This window comes from Cloeon dipterum, chromosome X (genome assembly GCF_949628265.1).
Source record: "Cloeon dipterum chromosome X, ieCloDipt1.1, whole genome shotgun sequence".
Taxonomy (NCBI): domain Eukaryota; kingdom Metazoa; phylum Arthropoda; class Insecta; order Ephemeroptera; family Baetidae; genus Cloeon; species Cloeon dipterum.
The window spans coordinates 4,734,579-4,748,867 of NC_088790.1; the positions used below are offsets into that span (position 1 = coordinate 4,734,579).

General features: G+C 38.9%; 1 protein-coding gene across 1 annotated transcript in view; it reads right to left on the reverse strand.

Annotated features, from left to right (window-relative positions):
• LOC135946563 (CXXC-type zinc finger protein 1-like) overlaps positions 1-14,289 on the reverse strand; it is a 176,827-nt gene that overhangs the window by 18,116 nt on the left and 144,422 nt on the right. The gene's annotated exons all lie outside the window — the stretch shown is intronic.

Below are 14,289 nucleotides of genomic sequence, written 5' to 3' on the forward strand. Positions count from 1 at the left end.
CAACATCGGCGGAATGAAACAGCCGCACATCTTGGTTTATTTGTCATAAATTTCGGCAAATATTTAGCTAGCTTAAGCGGCAGACAGATCTCCTAATTTATGCCACGCGTGTAGACATATTTGTACCTCATATGAAGACGCGGCTTTATAATAAACAAGGCGGTTTAGTGGCTGACTGAGGGATTTGGGTACTTTGCGCGCAAATGGCGCGAGCTGCTCGTTTTTATAAGGACGAGAGACAGCACGAGCGCGAGCAACGAAGAAATAAAACAAGCGCGAGCGGTCATTAATAATTCTGGCGGTGCTAAATAAATCTGCGGGTCCAATCTCAAACATACGAGAGTGGCGGAATAGCAAAGGACTTTGCGAGTACATGTGATACACCTGCCTGTCTTTGCGGATCGGGGAAACAACTTCAAAGCTCGCTAAAATGAAACTATAAAATTGTTCATGTAGACATGTACATTAAAAATACGACTCTTCTCACAAACAGAGCACAACGATTAATCCAAAAAATAGATTTTTCTGCCAACCTACAAAATTTTAAAAATAAAATTAAGAAGAAAATTTGGAGAAAAAAATCCGCTTCTCGAAGTTATGGACGTTCAAATCTGCGTGTCGGTCCCCTACGGACTCCACGAATGCCGCCGTTGTTGTGAAGGGCCTTGATTTGTGATCAAGTCAATTTATTTCTCATAAAATCCAGTCCTTTTAAAACTAATTTATTCTAAGTTGATTTTTTTAAAAATGAAAGAAGTACGCCTAGGTTGAATTTAACCTATTAGAGCTTTTTGGTATATTTAAATCTGAATATTTAATTGATATGATTTAACCCTAGTTTATTTTCAAATAAAAAAACACATAGTTAAACAGATAAATTCAAAATTAAAATATTGAGTGATTGTAGATAAAATAGAGTGAAATAGTCCAGAACAATTACGTGATTCCGTAACGACAGGTATATTTTCTTTGACAAACTGTCATTTTGTTATCAACAAATGATAGTGCAAACACCTGAATTATTTTAATTAAAAGGTCCACTCCCCTTGTTAAATGCGTTTCATTTGAAATTCAAGCTAATAAGCATACCGATTGATTATTCAAGTCTTAATGAGTTATTTTAATAAAAAGGGTTTGGCAAGCTGGGCCGATCTGCGTTGTAATCGTGGTCAGCAACATAAAACGCGGTGCAAACGCACGTGCCCCTCTCAAATTAAGCATAAACACCTAGTAATTCCGCTGAGTCATTAGCTATTCAATGAGGCTCAATGCGCAGAGGTAAAATACATCGCTGGCATACACACGTCGCTCACTCTCCCTGCTGAGCGACGCAAGGCGGATTTAACGGGCACCACTCGCATTGAACAACCGCCAAAATATTGCGTAATTTGATTGAATATATCTTCATCTAAATTGGCTTGGGCAGCAGATTAAACGAGCTATTACGTCTTTTTCATGATGGACATTTCGAATTTTGACGGAGTTGCAATTTTCAGCAGCACTTGGCTTGCTCGGCGGCTGCTTTTGGCAGGTTTGATAAACAAAAAATTGGCAGACACGTGCCTCCGAAGCCATTTGGCAAAATAAACATGTTAATTCTTTTGAAGGTTATATTTCTACGTAAAAAATATGCCGCCAAAGTATTTTCCTGTTGGATCGCTTTGATATTCGAGCATGAAGGCGTATCAGAAGAGATTGTGAATGGCACGTGCGCCTCAACTCAACGCAGCTGTGCAACGAGTCGCAAAAATAGACGTATTTCCCCTGATTAGCAAATTACCTTTTTTGGTGCACATTCCGCAGATTCAAAATAGCATCGTACCTTAATAGTTACCTCGAAATCTTCCCGGCAGACGAGCATAAACACGAGCCAAGCAAAACGTTTAAATATATGTATGCACAACGCGTTGTTCCTGAATTCTCGCAATTAAATGTACTTCAAATATTCATGAAGCTTCCTGGAGAGTCATTGATAAAATTGCAACGAGCTCGAAAAGGACGCGTTCCCCCAAAAATAACGGCGATAAGCGCCGCGTGGAAAGTAAAAGCGTGCCTTCATTGTGCATGTGGGAGTCGCTACACCTGAATTTATCTGCTTGTACGCGGTGTGTGCCACTCTAAAAACTTGGCTCGAGTATCTCTGCTTTAATAAGGCACCCCCGAGTTTCCGGGATAGACAGAATTATGTTGATTATGCATGGATAGGAAACAACTTTTATGCACCGTGCTTCTTGTTATTCACGATTTCGAGCGTGAACATTTGTTTCCTTTTGCTTGTTAATATTTTCGTATTGAAATCATTGTACCGGACGCGCGGGGCCTGTTTGGCTGCAATGCTTGGCCGCGCAACACAAGACAAGGGGATGAAATTTTCCGTTTCCAGAAGCCAAACATGACATGCTTAAAAAAATCACTCCTTATTTTTGCAATTAATCAAAATTTACACAATGCATAACAAATTATGACGATGATAGATTTATTAAAAACGATGTTCTGTACATCAATTTGCTCTTATCACATTTTCAAATGATAAAACTCAATATTCTGATCACAAAACTAACCAAATGCAGTCGTTAGTTGCTTCACTTTTGTACCTCTTGAGTTTACAAATGACATTATAGGATTAAGCCATCCCTATTATCACAGAGATTCGGCTTCCATTTAGCCCGTTCATAAAATCCCGGTTCAACCTTCGAGAGATTTGTTTGCTGGTTTTCAAAAAATTTACCAAGGTTCCTGTTTAAACTTATGGCGCAGCTCGGTGACAAAAACATTCTGTATCAGCTATAGTTCATGCAAGTCTTTTCATTTCATATACTTGCAGTACTTTTTTCAGGAAACGAAGATATCGCTGCATAACAAATATTGAGACAATTATAAAATGTGCTTAGAGAGGGCGGGTTGGGACGTTTTACTTATTCCTAACTAGTAATACAATTTATTAATTTAATTTAAAAAACCAAAAATATGGTTGGTCATAGAGGTCTCAACCAGACGCGCTGCTCCATTAGTGTGCGAGAAAACAGCATGCATAGTGCTTTTAATGCATAATACTTTTAATTTTTTTCAACCATGCCAGTCGCCACAGTCGCCGCCGAGCCACCTCCATTAGCTCAGAATCATGCAGAACAAATAAAATTGTTCTGATAAAAAATAATATTAGCAAAATTTTTCGGGCCTACGGAAACCATAATTTTTCTTAAAAACACCCACTGAATTAGTTTTCCTGCAATTAAAATTTTTCATTTTGGTAGAATTGTTAAGCGCAAAAAATGATGTTCCATGGATGAAATTAAATAAAAACGCGGGAAATGCAAAAATAGGCATTTTTACAGCTGAATTTTACGCAAAAAGTCATTGGTGCATATTTGCATTACAAAACTGGTGAACTCCGATATTTCTAGAACGTGCTTTAATAAGTCTCCCCTGTATATATTGACTTAATCTAAAAATAAAAAGCTTAATATTCTTTTCCTTTTGTTTAACTAAATAGAATTTTGACTTAGCTCCTTGTGTCAAACTAGTCTGGTTATTGTCACAGTTTAGGAAATGAAAAAACTTCATATTTTTATCACACAATTTACAAACAAACTCTGTTTTATAAAATTCGTTTTCCAGCTCTTTCGAAACGATCAACTATGGTGGCCAAATAATATCTCACACACGGGTCTCATTGTTAAACCTATAGTCCGCATCGTAGGACCAAGGAAAGATATTCAACAAAGCGTACAAATGAACATGTTTACAAACAATTACACTATGTATAGGATGTGCTTTGTTGTCCCTCTTCAGCCTGCTGATGTCGTTGTAAGATGTTTTCTACACCCCCACTTAGCTGCGGTCAGTATGGGCCTATCCTTTTTTCATAAAACCAATGAAATAACCCAGCAAGAAAACCTTAAGTAAAAGGTATCCGGGATATCCATGGATATCCGGAGGATATACATCTGTACAGCCCGATGTCATAGGGCGGATATCTCGGATCTCCAATTTCTTGCTGAGAACTCTTTAATATGTAGCTAGTCTTTCTATTCAGTTACCACATCAAATGCTGCAACAAACCTGAGCGAAAATTTATTTTCAATAACTTTTAAATTGTTCAACGTAAACAGCCAAATGAAAATTTCAGACAGTTTTCCAAATATTGTTGAAGAGGAGAAAAGACAAAGTAGGTAGTTTCTTAACTTCCAAAATTTAATAACCTTAAAATATATTATTTAAACAAGACTTTGTTAGACGAGATGATGTGTTATTTCACAGGGAGAATCTTTAGAGCGACTTAAATAAACAATCATTTTACTTCCCACGTCAGACGCAATTTAATTGCAGATGAAAAGGATATTCCACATTGTTTGAGTAATTAATATTCAAATTTTGCCTGTGCTTCACGCGAGTTTCGATTTTCCCTGGCCATTGTTTTCGCAGAATCCCCCTAAAACGCCCCTATCCTTTCAAGTAAGCGCCCTGATCGCGCTCGCTTATTATGCCTTGCATACTGATTTGAATGGTTTGAGGTGGAGCGAGCAACAAGTGCTGAGTACTTACAAAGTAATGCATAGCGTATTATAATAATATCGGCGGCGGCGGCCGCGCGGCGCGTCGAGGCGGAGCGCCGAATGCGTGCGCGAATATCCTGTGTGTGCGCAGATAAAGCGAAGGTGTTGGCACGAGGCAAACACTGCTCCTTGTCAACACAACGACCAAGAAAGGAAATGCCTGGTCGTATAATGCTGGCAATGAGTCGAAATTAAATTTTCGCTTTACACGGCTCGGGATAAAGGCTGAGCACTTGGCGCCAGCGACCATTTTTGAAACGCGTAATGATTAAATTTCAAGAACAGGGCGACCTCCTACTCAACGAAACTAGAAGGACCTTTGTGTTGGTTATAATTATGTTAATCGTTATTGTAATCACGTCATTTCTATAACATATGAGGCACGTTCCAAGCGCAGAAGGCGCGACGGCAGCTGCCGCGCCACCGCGGCTTCGTCATTGCTCATTGCAGGCATGTCCGCCGCTGATTTTAATAATAATTCCGACGCTCTTTATTGCGTGCCTCGTGCACGAAATGTAATTGGTCCTGCGAGCCACATCTCCAAATTTGGAAAACGCAAATTCGTGCAAACGGGGAATAGCGCGTGCATATCTTTAAAGCAACAATAATAGCAAACAAGCAAATTCTAATGAGACTTTTACTTTTCTAGAAACTAATGAATTTCATTGCCGCCTGCACTATAAAAGATATCTGTCATATATTTAGCAGCGGCCCCTTTGCAAGCCGCCTAGCATGGATTAGTTCCAAGAAAATGAAACCAAAAGTTTATTTTATTTTATGTGCCCGGACGAGCGTTAGGCGTTTAGAGTAATTTGAAGCGGTTAATGATCCCACTATATGCTTTTCGTTTTTATTCATTCATTCACTCACTCACTCTGGTGCGACCGCCCACAGCCGCGTTTGCACGCGCCGGGCGTGGTGTCCAATGTGTGTTTTCTCAGCCGCTGCGCTCCATTATTATATCACGCGCAAACTGAAGACAATCCCCGTCTATTTGCATATGATTTGTTACTCCTTCATGCTACATATATCTATATTTTACTTGGATAAGCATTAATAAAATTAAACTTAGACTGTTTGATTTTTTAACTCGGGATCTTAATAATGTGAATGTTTAAATTTTTATGTTTAATTGCATTGATATGCACACGTCCATCGGATCACTGGAACAGGGCGTGATAGGCGGGTATTTTTAAATAGGGGTGCGGTTCTCTGAAATTAAAAAAGAAGGCGTGGCACGGTGGCGCGTGTCGCGAAAAGAGGGAAATCGTAAAATTTCAAGATTTTAATGGGATTTTCAGATTAAAGTATCGAATGGCTGATTTTACAAGAATCACAATGATTAATTAAATTATTTACGTTTTATGAAGATATTTTAAATTGCGATAAAAATTTGCACGTCTTGATATCTTTTGCACACGTGCCCAAATCCTATTAAAAGCACTAAAAGAAGCGAGAACGAGAAAGATGAATGCTCACGAGCAAATCAGTCGCGCTATTGGCAGGTGAAGATCAAAAACACCTTGCTTTTTCATGACAATGGGCAGCGAGAGACGAGAATAACAATTACCCGGTTTTTGTGTTTACTTATTTACATGGCATGTGCACAGGCCCCCACCGCCCCCTCCTGCCCGCTTGTGCTGGCTCCTCCTGCACTTATTCCGTTTGTCAATTTGCAATGACGACTGACTGAAATAGCCTTTCCAGCTGCAGATGCTCGCAAAGATCAATATAACTGCACACGCACAAAGCTGCACGCGCTCGGCATTCGTGAGCGTTTTCCTTCGAGCAGCGATGCGGGTTGCTAAATTGCGAGCGAGCTGGGATTTGGCTAATTGACTTGTTTTTTATTTGGATGACTTTCCGCATACTTTTGAATACAATCGACCCACCAGCCAAACACGATTTTCAGCACTTCTAATTTAATTTGTAATTTTAGACTTGGTCTCCTATACACTTGAAATTGTTTATTTTTATGTTCTCAGATTAGCACTGGAATTTAATTTTGATGGTGCAAATCGATTCCTAAAGGTTAATCAGCCGAATCCCTATGTTAGCAATTGGCAGCTAAGTGCCGAAAATTGTTGGAAACGTTTAAACCTTTACTTTGGCGCTTTGTGGTCTGAAACTAGCAACTTTAAGAGTTCCAAGTACATTGGCAACCAATCAGAAAGAAAAGAAAGGTTATCTGATTGGCTCCTGGCCAGATCGAGACGACAGCGCCACAGCACCAGCAAGTGCAACTTCCGATTTTCGTTTCATCCGATTTTCGTTTCCTCCGATTTTCTTTCGAGACTAGCCTAATTGGAATTGTTTGGCACTGTTGAAAATTCCTGAGCCACTTAATGTGTTTTATGAAACACAAAAATACAGCGATGGACTAAACCAATTTTTGTTCGCGGGACATAAAAATAAATTAACAGCAGAATATAATTCAAATCGTAAATATATAGAGGCATCGCCGTCTCTGTTGACGGCTTTGACCACGAATATATTTAGTTATTTCCTTTGCGAATCAGAATGATTCAACTTTTCATATTTATTACCAGATGCAAGGACACAATTCTCAACGGCGTTTGAACACGTCTTACTTTTAAATTCATATTAGTCACGAGATATCATCAAATCCACCCCTCATGAAATTCAAATAAAATACTCGAAAAGTCGTTGAACCGAAAGCCGCAATAACCTTACTTCTTTGCGTGCTCGGTTGGTCGCAAAAACACTCTGCAAGTGTCCCCAAAAACGGAATTAATTACTTTCGGCGACAATAGAAAGGCAGTGCACAATAAAAGGTTCAAATCCTGTTGAGACGGAAAGCCGTGAGCTGGCTGGAATTTTTGAATCGCGCCGCGCGCAGGGTTTGGAAAGCACAATGCGAGAAACAGGACAATAAATAGGAGCACGCACAAAGCGCGGCGGAGGCAAAAACTCGATCCATTCTTAATTCCCGATGTTCGTTTTTTAATCATCGCCGCTGTAGTAGTTTTGTTATTCCGAGGGAGATGTGGAATAAGTCCTTTCCTTTTCTGCTTCTCTGTCACGCTCGCTGCTGTTACACCATATAGAAACGTTTGTCTCGCAGTCGGTTTGTCTGCCGTTCCACTTGCGCGCGAGGCAACTTTTGTCTGGCGCAGCGGCATAAAAAAAGGGCTGCTCCGATATTCAGCGGTGGGGCCGCAAATGAGAGCGAAATTGACATCGAATGCTGGCGAAAAAAGCTGAGCTGTTGTTGTTGTTGTGTCACTTTCCCATCACGGAAATGCGTGCGAACGTAAGCCATTGTAGTTGGGTAGACAAGGGAGGTTCGAGTACGAGCAGTCAGTCATGTACTGGAAATTCGAAAGGTGATTATAATATAACAAAAAATTGAGAACAGTTTGAAAGTGACAGTTTGATGACGAGGGATTGCATAGTATAAAAATCATGAGCTGTTTATTAGCATCCTAAATTTTGTATTACTGTTAAAAATAGCAGTTGAGCTCGCGCTATTATGATTTTTAGACTTATTTTCAGGGCAATAAAATTCCTTCGGCAAAGCTTCTATTATCATTTTAAAAGTTATATCGAGTAAAATACATCCTGACATGTTACATTTTGTGATTATGTGGTATTTATGTCATATATTTAAATTACCTTCCTTCAGAATTTGATTTTATTAAAAATTTATTTTTATTGATTATTTTAAATCATTGAATCGGTAATTTAATCAGGATACAGCTAAAAATATCAGTAATAACGCTCGTTTTCTGATTTTTCCGCGCTTTGCGCCGCGTGCCATGCCTTCTTTTTAATTTGCAGGGAGCCACATTCTTATATAAAAATTCCCACGAGGTGAATCCTCTTCCAAATGTAATTCTTTACTTAGAGACCGATCGACAAAACGTGTTTCTTTTGCAAATTTTTCAAAAAATCCAGTTACTTTTAAACACGAAAAGACTTTAATGCTGGATATTTCGCACACGTGCTTACTTCTATACGGGTGGCTGTCACCAAGACTAAAAATATTAATTAAAAAGACACGCGTGCTCTTCAGATTAATGTGGGTTCCACAAAGAATTCCAAAATGACTCTGTAGAAAATAGTTTTGACTGTTTTAGGCAACTAATTAACCCCTGGAAATGGCTCCCTGCAAAGCATCAAATAGCCCGCATCAAACTAAGCAGAACAATGGCAAGGTGACAGTATAAAATAACTCTTTAGGATTGAAAGAATTGACTTTAAAAATCGCTTTTAAGAAAGGTATAGGTCAAGATTTCGTGCAAACAGCTTTCCGGTGAAATGTTGGGAAAGGTTCGTTTGTGCTGGAGCGAATTTAAAACAGGTGCCCCACATCTGCGGCTGCTATTTTTTTCTCCCGGGCTCTGTCTGGGTCAGTTCAGAGGTCAGGCTTGTGCGCGCAGCAGGCTACGCAGTTTGGATAATTCATAATGTGGAGAATTTGGCTGTTGGTTCCCGCATCCAGCGGCGGCGAATACGTGAGAAGCATCAGCATTTGTCGCCGCACCAATGTCACCAACAATACTTCACATTTGGCACCAAATCGCAACGACGTAACGCAACGCACTACTCGGTTGACGCCTTCATTTCATTTCTAACGTGCAAAATTTCCCGCCAACTCGCGATAACGATCTTTCTTGCGTTTTTGGCAAACGTGCAAAAAAACGAGTTTTAGATGGCAACTTATAACGTGCAAAACGCGGGTAATTAGCATGCGCGACGCGAAAATTTAGGTTGGCCATTTTCTCTTCTGCATACGTGATTTTTTACACGAAAAACCTCCCTGACGAGGTCGTTTTGCAAAAATCCTAAGTCTGAATTACTGTGTTAAAAAAATGGAACAAACGTAAATAGCAAATTTTAAAATGTCAAAATTTGGTGTTTGGTTTCTGCATATTCTGCATATTGAAAAAGAGAGCATGTTTTATTCTTAACGAGTTCATAATTTAAAGATTAAAACGCTTTTCATTGTATTGGTCCGATCCGAGATCCTGCCAACAAGGAAACCCCTCAGAGTGGTTTTAATGTGTTGATCTTCATGAGATTTTGGTGATCCTTTTCTGGATGCTGGAAACTTCCAGACATCTCGCTAGAAAGTTCTAGAATCCCACGCTCGTTCTATACTCACTGAACTTCCAGAACATTCGATTGCGATTTTTATCTTTCTAAATTGACTTAAATTAAAAACATTACACCCCATTTTAAAAGAAGTAATAAAGAGTTAATTTAATTAAATCTTTAAAAAAACAATTTATTTTTTGCCAGAAGTTTTTACAAGAGTTGGAGATACGTAATTATAAATGACAAGTAAACTCACCTATATACTTAACCAATCCAGAGTTGGGTCGTGAAATTCTGGCGCTCGTACTTCATGTCACAATTTGTAGTTTATTTTTTAATTATATTTACGGAATTGAATTTATCTTTGCTGTACGAATTTCTGGTGCATTATTATGTCGAATGAAAGTAATTCCTCTCTTGATTAGAATTATTAATTTAAGTCAATTTAGAAAGACAAAAATCGCTATCGAATGTTCTGGAAGTTAGGCGAGTATAGAACGAGCATGGGATTCTAGAACTTTCTATTAACGAGATGTCTGGAAGTTTCCAGCATCCAGTAAACGGGGAAGTTATAGTCAACATAATCTCATGGAAGATCTTCAGCTGGATGTAGGGGGTTGAGAAAAGTGTGTGGTGTGCCGTTTTTCAATTCTGATGGCTACAACCCGAGAGATTAGGAGTTAACAATATTTAAAAATCACAAAAAAGTGTTAAGTTTCGAAGCAGTTATCGAAAACGAATCAGAACGGCATTAAAGTTCACACATGTCGTGAGAAATGAAACTTTTAAGCACATTTTCATATTTCTAAATTCCTGAAATGAGATATTGCTGTATTTTGTTCCAAAATTATAAATTTCATCGAGTTTTTGACTTTATAGGCCAATTTTGTCCTCCGACGACCCGTCATTTTTTACTTACAATATTTTTTTCGATTAGCAGGCTTTCTCTATATACTGTCTTAAAAATAAAGACATGTTTATAATGCATTTGCACTTTCAAATTCATTTGTAAAAAATAATGATTATTCCCAGATGTATTTAGCAAGTGCTTAATTGAGACGGAAGAACGCCGAGACTTAAAAGGCTGGTCATGTGTCATCGCGATCGTCGTAAATTATTCAAATTTGGCAAAGCACCGAGACGAAATTTGCGCTTCTGGCACTTGGCACCGTCTGAGAATAACCAGTAGCTGTGTATGTCATACTGCACGCATGAAAATTTAATTTACGTGCGTGTGCATCCAAGAATTTTAATGTTCCGCATCTCCCACGTTCACATGGCGTTCAGGATGTCGTCTGCTGCGGTTTTCAGCCATTTTTTGCCTCGTTGCGAAATGTCAGCCTTGATTAATTGATGTTAATTGCAAGGCCACACCGCGCGCGAGACGACGCAGTATAGTAGCTTGGCCAGTTCTTTTCGATTTTAGTTTTTTGTTTGATTGATGAGTGCCACCGCCGCGGAGCGATTTTCTCATCAAGATAATATTCTAATGCTGAACAACAAAGGACCTAACACGAATTTCAGGGCTCACCACTCGCGACGACGTGACTGGTTTTTTGATCTGCCACCGCCGAGCGAGCCACCAACGAAAAATTGCTTAGATTTTATCAACGGGCCTTGTTTAATGATCGATTTTGCTTTAAAATTACAAAGTGTGAATTTATAAATTAATTGGTATGCTGGTCAAACAGAGTCTCGCCGCTCGTTCTGGGAAGTTCAAACAAGAGACCGATCATTAATGCGCTCGAATGAGGCAGTAAAAAGTAACGACTTTACTCGCAAAAAGTGGTTTTTAATTGGAAATATCGATTTTGATTAGTATCTGCAACTATAGTAGGAAAATAGCACCAGTCCATTTTTGGCGTACGCATCCTCCGAGTTCCACACTCTCCTTAAATTATAATTTCAGCAAGGTTTGCTCTTAATTTGTCTTGTTGGTCCGTAATGAGCAAGGAAACAATCCCAGTTTTTTAAGTTTTTACTCAATCTTTTAAGGTATCCTTTCTTGTTTTCAAGCTGTATCATTATAAACGAATAAAGATTTAATTGAATTAAATCGAACAAGTACGAGTCATGCAATTTCAAGCCTATCAAGCCACACTTGAAATTGTCTTAAACCTCCTAAAAATTCAAATGCTGTGTATAAAACCATTTACAATTTATTCAATTTGGCATAAAATATCTTCAAGTGCGTGTTTCTCTTTAAAAATAGATAATAAAGAAGCCTTATTATTGTGTGTGAAAAATTGACTGTTTTGTCGTTGCAATGACGAATCCCTGACAGCATTCTTCCCTTTGAACCATGACGTAGATCTAGACCAAAGTTTAGACAGAACCGAATTCCTCACCTCCTATTTTTGGCTTTTCAACAAGCAACGCTATTTTTTAACATTATCACCACCAAATCTCGGGTTCTAACAGTCAGAATTGCAAAGACTGCTCACCACTCAATCTGTCTCGACCTCCCCTATAGATAGCCGAAGGAAAAACTGGGACTGCTATGATACGATATTTTGATAATCAAATTTGCCAAATTTGTGTTGTGAAAATTGATCATTTTCGATTTTTTTTTAGATGGTTCAGTAAATAATTGTCATTTTATTCGTATTTTAAGTATAAATATAACGGAATGATATAAAATGGAACGAATCTCATTAACTAATCATTGACTTTACTTTTACTATATATCTGTAAACACGCAGACTCTTAAAATAGCTTAAAGAACTATTTTCCATTTAAAAATGATCAAATTCAGCACATTTAATGATATAAAGAAACCTCTAAAACCACCTAAGTTTCTCCAAAAAATTAATCAGTGCTCGCGAGAAATAGTCTTAAAATAACAGCCCTACTAATTATTATTAAATATTTTTAGAATTAATTTAAATATATAATTTTGTAATAATATGTGTCAGTTGGTTTCGCTGTTTTGTGTGAACCGACAAGGTTGTCTGGTGTCCAGCTAGCTCCTGATGTGCGATCCTCACACAGTCAGAAGCCCCGCAGCGAAAATCTTGGAGCAGCTAACTCTCATCTCGCGAGAGGAAGGTTTTTCCAGCCATAACAGCTTCGCAACAGCAGCCGAGAGCGCGCGCGAAAGGGCTTTTTGCGCCCGCCAGACTCTTTTTCTATAAACCATATGGCGCGAAGCAATGTCACGGCTGTCTGTGCATAATAATATCGCCCACCGCCTCATTTGTTCGCCTCCCCCATGTAATTAGAATACCGACAAAAACTAACTCCTCGTCGGTGCGAGCGCGTGCATGCATTAATGTTGCTGCGTGGGTGTTTTGCCGCTCACTCTGGCTCCATTTACTCTCCGCATCGGAACCACGGATGAAAGTTTCACGCGACGCCCACCCATGCAGGGCACGCGTCCACTTTATTGTCACTTTAATCCAATTTGCTCCTGAATTATTCGCGGCTACGAAGATGAATATACCAAAATAAATTTTATTCGAGTTCAGAATTTTTTATTTCCTTAAATTAAATTATAAAACTCGGGTAGTTTTTAGGAAAACGGTTGCAGCCGTCATAAAAGAGTATTTCATGGGAAATTTGAAATATTGAATGAAAAGTCTATCCTATTCAATTCATTTCTGCTCTTTGTCAGAAATACTATTTTTCCTGAAAATCTCTGCGTTCCTGTTGTCCACGCTAGTTATCTCAAGCTCATGAGGGAGGATGTAATCAATCACTCTGCGCCACCCGTTCGTTGAGCATGATTTAACTGCCATGTAAAATCGCCTAATTTTGCGTTAAACGCCCGTGTGTGAGCCTCTAATCTGCATTTGTCACGCGCGCGGAACAGCCGGCAACTGAGTGCCGCCGTAAAATCTGCATCCTTGGCTGCTCTCGGCGGCGGCATTTATGCACTGGACTGTGTAGCCCTTTTGCTTTTCCATTTCGAGTGGCACGACAGATGGTGGACGATGTAATAAACGCCTCTATCATCCATCCTAAATGCGCGTTCTTCCGCGTATGCCATCAAACTGCTGCTGGAGCAGGATCAAAATTCGACCGGCGCGGCGCGTGTGCCGGGAAATGACGCAAACGGCCTGTGAATAGCGAATAACTGCAGCATAAAAATAATCATTTTCACAAACAATGGAGTCGTAAAAGGTAAGACACTTCAGGGAATTCTAAAGTTTGCAATGGGTATATATAGCACAAATTTGACTGCTGAATAACTCGATTTTTCTACTTATTATTGTACCAAACAGTTAATTCTATTCACGAAGTAAAACCACTGGAAGGTCGAAAAGCGCGGGAAATCGTGTAAATTAACGTAGTTACTGAGATTTTCACATATTTCAAAATGCGTCAAAAGGCTTAAAAACTTATGATTCGTGCTCAGATAAAGGTCAGAACATGTTAGCATTCTTTTTTCCACATCAATATAATTTTTTTATTTATATCAATAAAAATTATCGCTTAAAATTGCTAAAATTATATTTAAATTTTATCAATTTTAGTTTTAGAACTGTAAGCAATGCAAAACAACTTACAGCTGGCGCTCAACAGCTGTCTGCGATAGATAAATCAGTCCAGCGGTTGTAAATGCAACAACACTCGCACGCAGCATTCATCAGTTCATGTATCGGCTTGTGAGATGGAATTAATGATTTGGCTTTGGCATCGTGATTAATAGCAAGGGATGAGTTCCGACCGG